This window comes from Callospermophilus lateralis, unplaced genomic scaffold (assembly GCF_048772815.1).
Source record: "Callospermophilus lateralis isolate mCalLat2 unplaced genomic scaffold, mCalLat2.hap1 Scaffold_996, whole genome shotgun sequence".
NCBI classification, from domain to species: Eukaryota; Metazoa; Chordata; class Mammalia; order Rodentia; family Sciuridae; genus Callospermophilus; species Callospermophilus lateralis.
Window position 1 is genome coordinate 117,447 of NW_027518165.1, and position 16,139 is coordinate 133,585.

General features: G+C 34.1%; 1 pseudogene; it reads left to right on the forward strand.

The window, feature by feature from the left end:
• Window positions 1-16,139, forward strand: part of LOC143641367 (cTAGE family member 15-like) — a 113,063-nt pseudogene that overhangs the window by 49,381 nt on the left and 47,543 nt on the right.

The following is a 16,139-nucleotide window of genomic DNA, read 5'->3' on the forward strand; positions in this document are numbered from 1 at the left end:
CACACTCATCCTATCTTCAGCATTTGGAGCCATCTAGCTACAACACAAATGTGACTATGAACCTCTCTAGAAGATAAAAGGCCAGCTTTTAAAATTACCCAGAAATCTGGGTAATTTTACTGTCATCTTGATGGCTCCTCACCAATCCCTATATTTTCAGACAAATACTGACCCATTTAATGCTTCTTTCTGTGTCTAGCTACAGCCTTTTAAGCTTTCCCCATTTTCTGCCTCTTACTGGTAACCTCATTCCTTTAATCTCTGCTGAATCCTAGCTCTAGGAAAGCCACTATTCCTGGCACCTTTTTACTCTATTCTCAGAGGGAACATAATAATTCTTGGTTCAAATAAACTGTTGATGCTAAGGTGATATAAAAGAGGTCTTCTCAATTTCAGGAGCCAAAGGGCTAGACAGGGGAAGAAGTGATTTACAAGTCAACTGGTAGATATCCAGTTGAACAGTGGCTGAAATGCTGAGATACCTCAAGTGGGTAAAAAGCAGTTTATGACAAGGAGATTGATAATCATGCAGGACTGAACAGACTAAGTCTTACAGAAGAAAACATTTTTTAGAGTAATGTAGAAAAACATTGCGTATGCAAGATGTTCATTGATAACAGTAGAGAGAGTCTAAGTCACTGTGGAAATGACTACTGATGAATAGTTGTTTTTAAAAGTTACTGTTATGGGGAAGAGAATACCAAATTGTGTGAATCCCCACATTTCTATAGTGTTTTTAAATTTAATTCTGCAAATTTTCATTCATCTTGAGTGGATATACCTTTGAGATATTCTTGTTTCTTAAACCTGGTGATACATAGTGTCTCCTCAGGTACACTGTTGAAGTTTTATGCCACTAAAAACATTCCCTAAAAAAAATTCTCTGCTGGGTACAGTGGATCACATCTAAACACAGCTATTGGGAGACTGAGACAAGAGCATGGCAAGTCTCAGGCCAAAAGAAACACTTTAGAGAGACCCAGTTTCCAAAAATAAACAAATATACAACTCTGGCAGAGCTCTTGCCAATGTTGCAAATACTGAGTACACACAAGTATACCCCACCAATAAACAGTTAAAGAGGTAATAGCACCTAAAATTCAAGCTTATTATTACTTTTTATTTTTGGCAGACTATCATTCTCTCTAAATATTCTAAGTTGTTTACGTAAATATACATTGATTTTTCAGCTGAACCACTTTGGTTCTCATCATCTGAAGAAGAGGAGGAAGGTCTTGATGATACCAAAAATAAGCAGCCACAGGTGTGTTCACTCAGATATGTTTTTTAAAACTTCTGATTTCTTACTGTATTCCTTGTTTTAAGAAAGTCAATATGGGCAAATTTGATTACCTTTCATAACAGTGGTTTGAAATGTAAAGATGATAATTTAATATTGAAACCTAATAGAATTTAACTGGTTGTGAATCTTAAAATAGCATTAAAATTCAGGATAACATGTAGATAAATATTATTTTCGTGATTCGGGCAGAATTTTTTCTGAATATTACTTGGGTTTCCATTTTTTTAACCCCCGAAAATGATGAAAAAGTTAAAATTAGTGGTTTTGCTAATAACCATTTTAATTAATGAACATATATAGTGGTGATGGTCATTGAGTACATTTATGGTAAAAGATGGTCATTCCCAGTGGCTCAGTTTTAGTTACATATAAACATGGAAAATCACACCCATCTCAGGTGTTCTGTGGGTATCACAGGCAGAGTTAGTGAAAAGACACACATACATGCAAATCCTAATCAGACAGCAATTTCAGACCAGTTTTTCTCATACACTCAAATGTGCATAGCTCACACACCCATCCCATGGATGACTGGTGAAATCCTTGAATTCATTTACTATTCTAAAAGCCAAAATTCTAGGTTTCATTTGGTCTGAGGCTCTCTATGGTGCCTCTCCAGGTTTTCTTTTTTCCATAGCTGCTCTTTTGTTATCCAGAATGCACACAGGAGCCAATATGACTCAAGCTCTGAAAAATAGTCAGGAAGTGCTGTACATTTTTGTGCTGTCATTTTTCTTCATTGGTGTACTTTTTAGTTCTCTCTCAGAGGAACATGTTGTTTACTCTACCCAGATCCTGTGTATTGCTTTCTAACAGTACGATAGAAACATTTCTTCACCCTACTTTGTCATTTTATTAAACTGGATTTTCTCTCAGTGAAACACTTACTATAAGCTCTTTAGATCCTGTGAGACTGTGATGACCAAAATGAGGCAAGTCCAATAAAGTCTTATTCCTGCTCAACATCACATAATTCCAAATCTCTTATCACACTGAGTCTCATAAGTCTGTTAATTAAAACATGTAATGCAACATAATATTAATTATATTTCTCAAAAATGTTTAATTAAGTATTTAATGCATTCTCATCTTGTGGGATTGTGATATATGGTTGTTTACATGCTTAGAATACATGCATTTATGTTATTTAATTTTCAGGGAATACCTTTTCTGATATCCATCCTGCTTTTACCAAATCAGGAGCCATTGGAAGACAAGAGTTCAGCTTCATCTGAAGCACAAATTCTAGGTTGCCCTGTGGAAAATATGACTGTCCTTATCTACATTTTAGTTAGCTGCTTTCAAGACCAAAATTTGGGTGATGTCTAAAAGAGTGATAGTTAAGTTTTCATGCAGCTCATTGGGGTCCTTTATTTTGCAGGTATTTTCTGAGGGTGGTCCACAGATGTGCATTTCTCACTCATCTGGAGAGAAACATTATATAGCAAAAGAGAAAGCAGATGGACATGTCCATGGTAAGAACTACATACTCTACGCAATTCTTTGGACAGAATATTGATTTCTAACATGAGTGCTGATTTATTCTAATACTTGGAAAAATGAAATACAAGACATGCATACATCATAGGGGAGTTGGAAATTGTGAAGTAGAGAGGATAAGGGTGAATACACATTGGGGAAGGCAGAGAGAGTGAGTGCAGCGAGTAAATGAAGGGAAAAGAAGCCATGAAGGCTGATAAATTTCAGTCATGTACTAGAATAAAAAGACCACCTGTTCAAAATGTGGAAGGAAAATGGGAGTTTCCATTTGTGCAAATGACTCAAGGTGTGAATATTTTTTCTCACCACTCATTTCTGAGTTGTCATTAGAAAGGAATTGACATGTGAAGAACTGATCATGAAGAAAGGAAGTTTATTTTCTTTTTAAGTGAAATGTTCATAAATCCATGTGTCATAAATTTATATAAAACAATATTGTAATTAAAACAAATAAAAAATAAAAATGCATATATCATAGACATTCTTGCCACTACCTGGGATGAAGCACAGATGGCAGACACAGAAGTATGGGAAGTGGAAAAATGTGCAAATTGTTATGGACTGATACCTAAATTCATAGGTTTTTAAAATATTCTTTGGACAATTTGGAAAGGAGAAGGGAGAATAGACACTGAGAAAAGCAGAGAGAATACAGTGAGTAAATGAAGGAGAAAGGACTTCTTCTCATCGTTCAGGTTTGGGAACATGATTGTGTGGAAAACTGGCTCTATTATTGTAAGGCATTTGAAGGCAGGGAAATGAGAAGCAGAGTAAGTGCAGACCCAGACTCTCGGACTCTAATAGATCATCTGTGGGAATCCCTATTCAAAATGCATACTCTGACTGACCTGGCCTGCACATCTATGTTTTCTTCCATGTAAGGTGATTCCAGTAATCACTATCTGCCGGCCACCATGTAACGAGTTCAGGAAAGGATTTCCTTTTAGCAAAACTAAATGCAGAGCCACTGGAACATCAAATGTAATAAAGTTATTGCATACATGTAGTTTTTATTCTGATCTTGTCTCTTGGCAAGTGATAAGAACTCAAAGTATAGAATTTATTTTTCTTAGGTCTAATCCTTAAATTGGGAAGTAAGAAAGAGTGGTGGACTGGGGTTGTAGCTTAGTGGTAGAGTGCTTGCCTTGCATGCATGAGGCACTGGGTTCTATCCTCAGCAACACATATAAATAAACAAACAAACAAACAAACAAATAAATAAATAAAATGAAGTCATTGTGTCCATCTACAACTAAAAAAAGAAAAGAAATGAAAAAAGAAATGGTGGGGATAATTCATAGACAAAATGAAAAATATAAAGAATCAAGACCAGAGATCAAGATGTTGCTTTTGAAAAGTTCCTGGGAAGGAGAAATGTGGAAGAAACAAAATAAGATAGCTGGATAATCTTGGAGGGAATGATGGGGAAACTGAGAGCATGCAATTCAGGGGCTATCAGTATATCTATCTTTCACAATATGTGAGTGATTGTAACTTGTCCATCATTTGAATCATGAGGGGCTTGTAAGTTGCGGAAAGATTCCAGCCATGACCATCTTTTCTCCATACCTATCAGACATACTGCTTGCTGTGGCTTAAATTGAGTCATTCTGAGGAGGAAAATTACATTTCAGAATCATTCGTGATTTTTAATGACAGCTCTACTCTTTCTGTTCTTTCCTCTCTTCCTTCCTTCCTTTCTTCCTTCCTTCCTTCCTTCCTTTCTTCTTTCCTTCCTTCCTTCCTTCCTTCCTTCCTTTCTTCTTTCCTTTCTACTCCCTTCCCTCCCTCTCTGTCTTTTTTCCTTACATAATTACTTTCTGTATTTTTTTCCTATTTGCCTGAAAATAAAATTTTAATCATGGGCATTCTAGAAATTCACTTCATTACTGAGCTACATCCTCATCCTTCAAAAGCTAATTATAATTTTTTGATATGCCTGGCCTTTTATGAACACACTTAAAACACTGGCAAGTCACACCAAACCAAACTCATTTGTAAACAGAACTCTTTATACAGTTTACTCTTTGAATACTCCAAATCTTTGTCATATATGCATGTGTTTGTGTGTGTAATAATATATTATTGTTATCAGATAAAGCTGTGCTCTTCCATTTCAACTTTCCCTTTAAATTTTTATGTCTCAAAAGTTTAAACCAATTAAACCTTATTTCTTAGATGTGGAAACTATCTGTTCTCACACAAGGGGATCATGAAAATCTAATCTGTTTAAACCAGAGAATACAGGAATAGAGGATGCACAAGAGGAACCAGCATCCCACCTGAATATAAGAAACAAACAATAAGTGTCATAGCTTTCAGTGTCAAAATATGTATTTCAACTGACTCCTTCATATATCTTTGTTGAGAAATGAACCTAACATTTCCCTGGGATCTGAACATAGCTTTGGCCTTACTAAACAAAAATGAAAGGACAAATGCAGTAAATATACACATACTTAAAATTATAAAGATTAAATGTTTTCAATAGTATTTCAGTAAGATAGGTTCTATGGCTGTTTTTTTTTGTTTTGTTTTGTTTTTTTTTACTTCACCTTTGCCATTGAATCTCTTAGGGACCTTCTTTGCTTCTCCACTAGAGGATTGTTGGATTCTCCATCAATCTGTATCTTTGCATTGGTATATATTTCCTTGTCTGTTTTATTTATGATCATTGGACAAATAATCTCAGGTTTGTGAAATGAATAGCATGTTTCACAAAACCTATTCACAAAATTCCTTTGGCAGATTTTAGTCACATGATTGTTGTCAGCCAAACCAGCCAGCACAGAAACCCAGGATATAGCCTAATTTTTAGCACAGCTGAACCATGGACCTCAGATGTATGTGGAGGCATCTATAATGTATGAGTTGTTTTGTCCTCTTCAACTTTGCTTGGTTATATACCCCTTTTGTTTTTCAGCCTTTAGGGATTCATCTGATTTTAGAAAGGTAATTAAATTTCTATATTTATTCTAAATAATTAACTTTGTAGTCAATGAAAAATACACTCTTTATGTACTATCTTCTTTCTAAGCGCACCGAGCCCATCCCAATGAAAGAGGCACTTCCACTGAAAGGATTAGGCAAGGTGAAAGAAAATACAGTCAAATTGGGTAAGTTTTACATTACAACACTCCAGGGAAAACAATGTTAAGACACTTGAAATGCTACCAGTGTTCTCACATGTAAGGTGGCTTTCCCAAAGAGGTGGGAGGATTTTCCTCACAATGTCATCAGTAGTCACAGAAAATGATCACTCCTCTGTGTTTCTGGGAATATCCCCTCAATTCTGAATTGTTTCCCCTACATATCATACTATTACATTCTCCCTATTTCCAGCCCTTGGCGTGAACTAGCTACCATGCAAATGTCACCATATGCATCTCTTTAGAATGTGAAAGGTCAACCTTCTGAAATTTCTTAGAAATATTTCCTGACATGAGCCAAGCCTCATTCTGTATCTTTATACCTTTCCTCTACCTCAACTGTCCTCTGGCATTAGGCCTCACCTATCCCTTTATTCTGAGACAAATCCTGACCTATTTCATACTTTTCTCTGTGTGGGCCTACAGCATTTCATGCTCTCACTATCTCCTGCTCTCTGGCTACTCACCTCTCACCTGTCTTTTTGAGGGGTGAGTAGCCAGAAAAAACACCATTTCTGGGGGCACATTTTCTCTGCCTTCTTAGGTCATTTTCTCTGACACTTCAGCTGGTAACATTAGCTTCCAGACACATAGGTTCTGCCCTTCTCACTGGAGTCACATGGGTATAGTCTAGCCTGCACCAGTTTTTTCTACCTTCCATCAGGCACAACCTAGGTCCCTTGATAGGCACTTCCAGGATCCTCATGTGCATGTGTGTGTGTGTGTGTGTGTGTGTGTGTGTGTGTGTGTGTTGTTTAGAGGAACTGAATCAAAGAAAGTACTGTTGCACTCTTTCCGAGGATGGCTATGGCTTCAGCACTCCCATCACCCATTGAGAGAAGAGCATGCTTTTTAAGCACCAGTGCATAGTTCACCTTTTGGTCAGATCAGTTTAAGCAATATTTTTGATCTCAGGATTCTCCTTAGCAGGGCACATCATGGTACAACTTAGAATGCAACTTCCTCTTCTCTCTCCCCCTTTGTCTGAGGCAGATCTGCACTGATATTTGCATGCAGGTTGTAGGCTTTTTTTGTTTATGGTACACAGATTACTGAATCTCTGGACCTTTTCAGTGTTCAGAAATTTTATGGATTTGAATAAAATCCCTCTTTCACTCACTTTGCTGAGAAGCTCTTCACCAACTCTTTGGTCTCCATGCAATAGTGTAGCTTAGAATGCAGCTTACTCTATGCTAACATTTTCCCAGAATCAGCCCTTCTTTCCATGTGTATTTTCAAGCTTGTTTCTCATCATATTTCATTGATCTTGAGTATACAAATCTTGGCAATATGGTTTGCACTGAACCTTGTATCCTGTCATGTCTCTATAAGATGTGTGTTGAGGATTTGGATCAAGAAAAAAATACTCCCTGAGAACTCAATGTTTGTTGGGTGCCAATGGGTACATCTTTATTCACAACTACTTCGAAGTCCAAGCCTTGAAGGATGGCTGCATTCAGTCCACTCAGAGGACTCCAGTTGCAAATTAAAGTGGCCATGAGATAGAACTAAGTGGTAGAGTATTTGACAAGAATGCATAAGTTTGTGGGTCCACTCCCAAGGTATATACACAAAGAAAGAAAAAGAAATAAGAAAAACTGTGGAAAGTTGAAACCAGTAATTATTCATAAAATCTTAAACTTAATTGGAAATCATATTTGGGAATATTAAGTTGTTTTGGTGTTACAATTATCCTTTTCTATTTGGATTGATGTTCACGCTTTCTAAAGCAGTTCTAAGGAATGTGAGTAAATTTATTCATTTATCAGCAGAGACTCATTTTGACATAACTTCAGAAGAAGAGTACAAAAGTTTTGATGACGCTCAATGAACCCAGTCTCAGGCATGTCAACATATAAAGTATTTCTTCCGGTTTCTTCTTGTTTTTCTTTCTTGAGGAAAGTAAAGGAGGCCAAATGAAAATGCCTTTTAAACAGTCTTTTGGAATCCAGGCATTATATATTACTAATTACATCTAAAACCACTCTGAACTGGTTAGAATCTGAAAATAGCATTAGTAGTCCTGTCAACTTATAGCTAAATTTACTATGTAATGGAGGCAAAACAATTCTAAATGTTGCTTATGCTTCCACTTGCATAAACATTTTGAAAAATAAAAAGTTGAGACTAAATTTGAGACTGACGAATAACCACCTGGGTTATGAATGGTAATGGTCACTGACTGCATTCCTGTGAAAGGATGATGTTGTCAAAGGCTCAAAATTCTAGTGAAAATCAGTAGTTATTTTCTACAAGTTGATATATATATATATATATATATATATATATATATATATATATATATATATATATACTTTACATCCTGGTTAATTAATGTTTATTTGTTATTTTTTGTTTATTTTTTATTAATTTTTTTAAAAATAAATGACAGCAGCAGAATGCATTATAATTCTTATTACACATATATAGGACAATATTTTATATCTCTGGTTGTGTATAAAGTATGTTGACCCAATTTCTGTCTTCTTACATGTATTAAACAATTTTTGAGTTCACTCAGAGGACTCCAGTTGCCAATTAAAGTGACCTTTTCATTTTGTTTCTCATCCTTGCAGAAAATACAGTCAATGTGTTGAATAATTTTATCAAAATGTCGTATATTAAAGAAATGTATTTGTGTGCATTAATGGGGGAATGATGGAATTTAGAGATGCTGTCTCATCATTTTTCTCACATTGCCAACATTCCTGGTGTGAGATTTAGCACACATCTAGATTTATTTTATTTGGCTGGCACATGTAGGTCCTTGGGTTTACAGCTTTCCCTTTGGGGTGTATCCTGGGCAGGGGCCATATCTCAGTGTCAAATCCCGAACTGAACACCTAAGTCTCATATTTTCAAACAAAAACTTTGTTAGTTCATTGTTTAAAAAGTGTAATCCTATTTAACATAAACATACTCCTCAAAATTCTTTAAAATAAGACTTGAAAGCCTTCTCACATTTGATGATGAATGCAAAGTCGGATGAGTTACAATCAATATCATTTCTCCCGTCCTTTGGGGTGTATACACCTTTGTTAGCATGTTGTCAAGGAATGCCTTTTCTATGACATCCACCCTGCTTTTACCAAATCAGGAGCCATTGGAAGATAAGTGTTCAGCTTCATCTGGAACACAATCCTAAGACACCCTTTGGAAAGTATGACTGCTCAGTCTGTAGTTATCTACATGTTAGTTAGCTGCTTTCAAGACCAAAATTTAGGTGATGTCTAAAAGGGTGATAGTGAAGTCTTCATGCAGCTCATAGGGGTCCTTCATTTTGCAGGTATTTTCTGAGGATCATCCACAGATATGTGTTTCTCACTCATCTGGAGAGAAACATCATAAAACAAAAGAGAAAGAAGATGGACATGTCCATGGTAAGAACAACATATTCTACACAGTTCTTTGGATAGAATATTGATTTATAACATGAGTGCTGATATATTCTAATACTGGGAGAAATGAACCTAGTAAACAGGGAATAAAGAAAAAGCTAGAAAGATAAAGAGTTGTCTCTCTCAAGACAAATTTCCAGCAGCAGGTTAAGTGGGAGTGTCCCTCTTAGTTTCTGTAAAAGACAAGTATAGACCACAGGGGAGTTGGAAAACTTGAATTTTTATGTTGGAAACAATAATGTTCTTCACATTCCACCTGCTTTATGTTCATTTCTCAGTGTATTTTCATTTTCCTCACGGAATCTTTTCTATAGATCAGATTTATATATTAGATCATAAACCTCTTTTCTAATATCATCTGTCTAAAATTATAATGATCTTTTTTGTGTGTCTGTCTTCTCCATTAGACTTTAAGCTAAAGAACAATAGGGGTCTAATCTCATCTGCTATATCTTCAGAATTCAGCATATTGTGTCACGTGTTTTATGCACTCATTGCTTTAGTATGTAAATAATGCATGTGAAATATACAGCATTCATATATTTAAATTAGTCACATATTTTATTTCTATCTTCTTTTTTCTGACATATTCTGTTAGCCTGTCGAAAACCCAGAAAGCAGTTCTATCACTTCAAAGAATAATGAAAAGCAAAAAAAGTCACTGCACACAGTGTTCACTACATGTTAAAAAAATGCACAACTGGAAAATGAGATTCATGAGCCAAAAAAGAGGGCATCAGAGTTTAAGCAAGAAAATATAGAATTAAAACAACAACTCCACAATTTGAGGTATTATATCCTAGATTGAAAGAAGGAGTGGAATCTTTTCCTTTAATCCAGTAAAATAAGAAGGACAAATTTTTTTTAACTACTGCCTCATCTGTTAGCACTTTGCAAAGGAGAAAACGTGAATAAATTAGAAAATTCTTACAAATATGATAGCATATTATTAAATGTGATTACTTCTAAAAGTTAAGTTCATATTTTCCCCATCACAATTTTAATGGCTCTATGGAACCCCATCTGCTAGTAATCTATGTATTTAACAAGCATAATTTGGGATTGTTATTTGTTTATATTTTTAACTTTTTATTACAATTTATATTTCAAGAAATATAATTTATAAAAAAATCATTTCCTACTCAGATAGTATAGCATGTGCCTATAATTCTGGCAGCTTGGGAGACAAAGATAGGAGGATCAAAAGTTCAAAATAATCCTCATCAACATAGCAGCAATGTCCTAAGCAAATTAATGAGACCCTGTCTCCAAAAAAAAAAAAAAAAAAAAAAAAAAATGAAGAAGACCTTGGGATGTAGCTAAGGGATTTAGCTTCTGTGGGTTCAATCCCTGGTACCATAGTTGGGAATGAGAAGAAAAGAAAAAAAAAAACTTTCTATATTTCTGTTTACTTTTGAAAAAATTTCAATATAGAGTTATTTGGTTAAAGTTGGGAAACTTTAAAAAGATTACAGGATTTTTAAATTTCTCTCAAGAAAGTTTGTATTCCACCAGTGAGGCATTTTTCACTGCCCTGAAAAATGTTATTATGCATTTATAGTTTTTAGGCTGATTTTGGGGATCAAACTCAGGGTTTTGTGTTACTAGTGTGATGTGCTAGTGCTGAGCTAGACACTCGGCTACAATTCTAATATTAACATTCATTAAAAAATGAAATGAAAACATTATTTTTTATTCAAATTTATTCTCATTCATAAATTTGTTCATATTTCTATATTGAAAGGACATATACTTTTTATGTTTTTTAGGTATACATGACAGTAGACTATATGTTGACATAAATTTATTTTTGTTATGTCTTATATTCCATTGTGTGTGTGCAGACACACACACATTTTTTTTTATCCATTCATCTGTTGAAGAACATTACTCTTCATTATTGGATTAAATATTAGGACCCATCTTGTTCAAAAATGGATTTTGAGTTTTTTGTAAAATATAATGATCAAAAAGGTAAGTTGAGAGTGTTACCATAAAAGAAACATAAAAAGTATAATAACAGGTATTAGATTATTTATCCCAGTTATAGTAATACAAAAATACATATTTTTTATATCTTTATTTTATTTATATGCGGTGCTAAGGATTGAACCCAGCACCTTACCCATGCTAGGCAAACACTCTACCACTGTGCTACAGCCCCAGCCCCAAAAGACACATATTGAAAAAAGAATGTCTGAATATGCTGTTACACTGTAAGCCAATTATAGGTATACCTGACATATTTTATTAAGATAAATGATATTACTTCTGAATTTATAAGTTTGTATATAACAATGTCTTTAAAACTTATTTGACATGAAATTATTTTTTTAACTGGGGAGGACCTATGATTGTGCAAAAAAATTACCTTAAACATGTCAATTTACCAAATCATTTCTAAATTCCTTTTCTGTGTTATGTAAAAGATTTGCTAGTAACAGAAACTTATCAAATAACAAAACAATCTTTTATTATTGACTTTCAATTATGTATGTTTTACACAAGATTAAAGGAGAAATTTAAAATGATAAACTATAAAAGCTTCAGAGAACATAGAATTTTTATTAAGATACTAAATCAGCATACAAAGAGCCAGAACATAAACAGACAATTTTGGTTTTTGGCAAAAATCAATAAAAAGGCATCCATATTAACTTCAGATATACCTTAAAAGAAGATGAGGTGAAGAGAAAAAATGATGATATGTTACATGAAAAAAATAAGAACCCTTTAAAAGAAAAAAAAAGAGAATTTAACAAAGAGGATCAAGTGAGAAAGCAAGCTGAAATCTCTGTGTACAATAGATACAGAATTGGAGACTGCAAGAAATAATTTTAATCAGGTAAGTGAATGTTCAGTAAAATTTCAAATTTTTACTGTATTTCATTTGAATTATTTATAAAATCCCTTTAACTTGTTGTATGTGTTCATGTTTCACTTAATGATGGCAATGTGGTCTGAGGAATGTGCTGTTTGGCAATTTCACCAACATGCAGTCATCATGTGTGTGTACTTCCAAACACTTCAGACATCTCCCGCAATGCCAGGAAACACAGACTTATAAAACCTTCATTTATATGCAGTCTGCTGTTTCCCAAAGCATGGGTATGCTGGGTGTGAACTACTATTTTGATTTAAAACACAATGTTCATTATTTGGCAATAAAAAAAATAAAAAAAGATCTGAAAAACCAGAAAAAAAACCCACAATGTTATCTGACTCTAAAATTAAATGATGATATTTATGACAAAACTAGTTACAGCAAAACTTAGCATTTGGTAGTTGTTCAGCGTTTGTTTTCTGAATAAAGAACTTTAGTTTAATCACTGACATAAATACAAATTTAGGTGTTTATGTTAAAATACAAACTAAATATCTATGCACCTATTTAAATCATTTTTTAAAAAAGTGTTTCACAATTACATTTCTGTCTGCATTTAAGAAATGTTTTTTTTTTATTTTTTAAATTTTTTTAAAGATAGAGAGAGACAATTTTAATATTTATTTTTTAGTTTTTGGCGGACACAACATCTTTGTTTGTATGTGGTGCTGAGGATCGAACCCCGGGCCGCACGCATGCCAGGCAAGCGTGCTACCACTTGAGCCACATCCCCTCCTCAAGAAATGTTTTCACTCACCCAGATTTATCTGTCATTTGTGCAAGTGAAATGTAAGACATTTACTCATAAAGAATAAATCTACCTTTTGGAATTATTTTTTACTCTTGAAGCCCCCACTCTTAAATTAAGCTTTTAGACCTCTGTCACCTGCTGATATACAGTCAAAACCTTGATTAAATAAATTTGTAGATTTTAGCAGAAGAAAATGAAACCTACAGACAATTTCCATGAGACCATAATGCCAGAATTTATAATATGAAATTTCAGTAACACATCTTTTCAAACAAAAAGAGATAGACATGTGCAGAAAGGAAATGTTTCCTGAATTATTTTCTTCTGTTTTCAAACGATTGAGTGTGTGTGTGTGTGTGTGTGTGTGTGTGTGTGTGTGTAACATAGTTAGACAGTAAATCTATTAATTATGGGAAAGTATAGAGGGTTTTAAATCCATATATTTATAACCATAATGTACATATTTTGGAGGTGAGGGGTGCAATTTTTGTCCCATTGAATTAAGTAATGTTCTTAATTCAACTGTATTTCTCCACAGCAGTCTCATGATGACTTTCAGAGTAGCCTTATAAAAAGAAAAGACTTTTAATATTTTCCAGAGTAATAGATGATTTTTCTATGATCTCAAAATCCTTTCTTCTAATAGTAGATCTTCTAGTTTGTGGAAGTGACTTTGCTCTCTTGTTGTATTAATGTGCATTACTACTCCCACTGTTAAGTAAGGAGGAAAAGTGGTGCCAGCAAATGCTCTGGTTTTGTAAATCATTTTCTCACTTTTAAGAAGAGAAACAAACACTTGGCTTCAAGTAATCTCTGACTTCAGTACAAAACACCTTTGGAAAAAATGGCATACCATAATATGTTCTTAGAAATAAATTACTGGTAAGTATTTGTTCCTATTACATAAGATCTGTTTGTTTTCTTTATTTTATATTGACTCATGTTTCAACATTCACTGAGATGAAACAAATGCTACTGAGTAGAAATCTCAGGATTTTCTCAGTAGAGCCTTACACATTTTGCCTTATTTGTCATTTGTGTTTTGAAATACAGGCCTTCTTTGGTGTTTGTCCATTCATAGAACAGAAGTAACTGGCTTTGTGGATGAGCACTAGAAGCAGAGGCAAAAGACTTGGAGAAAAATCATGCAATTTGCTATGTTTTTAGCCTTGTGCTCCTTTTCAGAATTGTGATACATGGTTCATTGATATATATCAGGTGTTTAATGCTGTTTCTACATTTATAATTTATCAATAGATGCAATTCTCATTCCCAGCTACAAAATGTTAGAAAACAGAATATGCTAGGAATATTTTTAGGAAAAGACCTTGGAGAACTTTTCTATGTCTCAGTAGATGTAGAGCTAAGGCTTTTACTATGGTCTGGTTGAATACATGATGTGTCAGATTACAAACTTATTCTTCTTAAAGTTAAGTGTTCTTTTATTTGCCACTGAAGCCATCCCAACAGATAGGTACCTAATAAAATATTTGAAATTTTTAACTGTTTAAAGGGTAGATCATATGACCCTAAAAGTGGATCAAAAGAGAAATAGTGAATTCTAATTTTTATTTATTGTTTTTAGGTATCCATTACAATAGAGTTCTTTTGGTGTATCACACATACATAGCATATAACTTCTTCTATGGAGAGTTTTTCTGGTCATGTATTCATATGTGAACATAGGAATGTAATTTCAGATTCATTCTACTATATTCCCCTCCCCTCTCAGCCCTTTATTCACATTTGTCTAACCAACAAACTTCTATTCTTTTATGCTCCACCCTTATGTGTGTTAGCAACTACATGTTAAGGAGAATATTCAGACTTTGGATTTGGAGGACTGGATTATTTCACTTGGCATGATAGTGTCCAGTTCCATTCATTTGCCAGCAAATGCCATAATTTCATTCTTCATGGCTGAATCCATTGTATATATATGACACATTGTCTTTATCCTTCCATGTGTTGAAAGGCACCTAGGTTGGTTACACAGCTTAACTTTTGTGAAGAGCTGCTATAAATATTTATGTGGCTGTGTCACTATAGTATCATTGGAGTATACACTGATGGGCAGAATAACTGGGTCAAATGGTCTTTCCATTCCAGGTTTTGTGAGAAATCTATATACTGCTTTCCTGAAAAATTGCTTGGTGCAATGTATGAGTGAATCTTTTCCCCACATTCTCACCAAAATTTATTGTTACTTGCATACTTTATATCTCAGTGTAGTTTTAATTTTCATTTTTCTAATCACTAAAGATGTTGAACATTTTTTTCATATACTTGTTAACTGTTTGTACATATTTTTCATTGAAGTGCTTGCTCAGTTTTATGTTCATTTATTGATTGGGTTATTTTTTGTTTGTGAGTTATTTTTTGAGTTGTTTATATATTCTGGAGATTAATGCTCTATCTGACATGTCAGTGACAAAGATTTTCTCCCATTCTATATGCTGTCTACTCACATTCTTGATGGTTTCTTTTATTGTAAAGATACCACCCCATTTATTGATTCTTTATTTTACATCTTGTGCTTTAAGTGTCTTTTTGAGGAATTCAGTTCCTACACTGACAAGATGGAGTGCTGGGCCTATCTAGTCTTGTAATAGGTCTAGGGTCTTTTATCTATTATCTAGGTCCTTGATCCACTTTGTTTTTGAGAAATAGGGGTTAAATTTCTCCTACAACATATGGGTTTTCAGTGTTCCCAGCACAATTGGTTGAGGAACCTATCCTTTCCCCAATGCATGTTTTATAGTGTGTTTGTCTAGTATTAGATAACTATATGTGTGGGGTTTTCTCTGTCACTTCTCTTCTGCAAAGTTATTTTTTTTTACATTGTCAAACTAACTAATCACTTAATCTATTCTTTCATTCTGGTATAATGTAGATTTTTTCAATCTTTATTTATTTTCTTTTTTTTATAACCAGGAATTGAACCAGGGTGCTCAACCACTGAGATGCATCCCAGGCATTTATTTATTTATTTATTTATTTATTTATTTATTTATTTATTTATGAATGAGTCAGGGTCTCACTGAATTGCTGAAGACTGGCTTTGAACCTGTGATCCTCCTGCCTCAGTATCCTGAGACACTGGTATTACAAGCATAAGCCCCTGAACCTGGCAGTTCTTACATTCTTTAAGTTA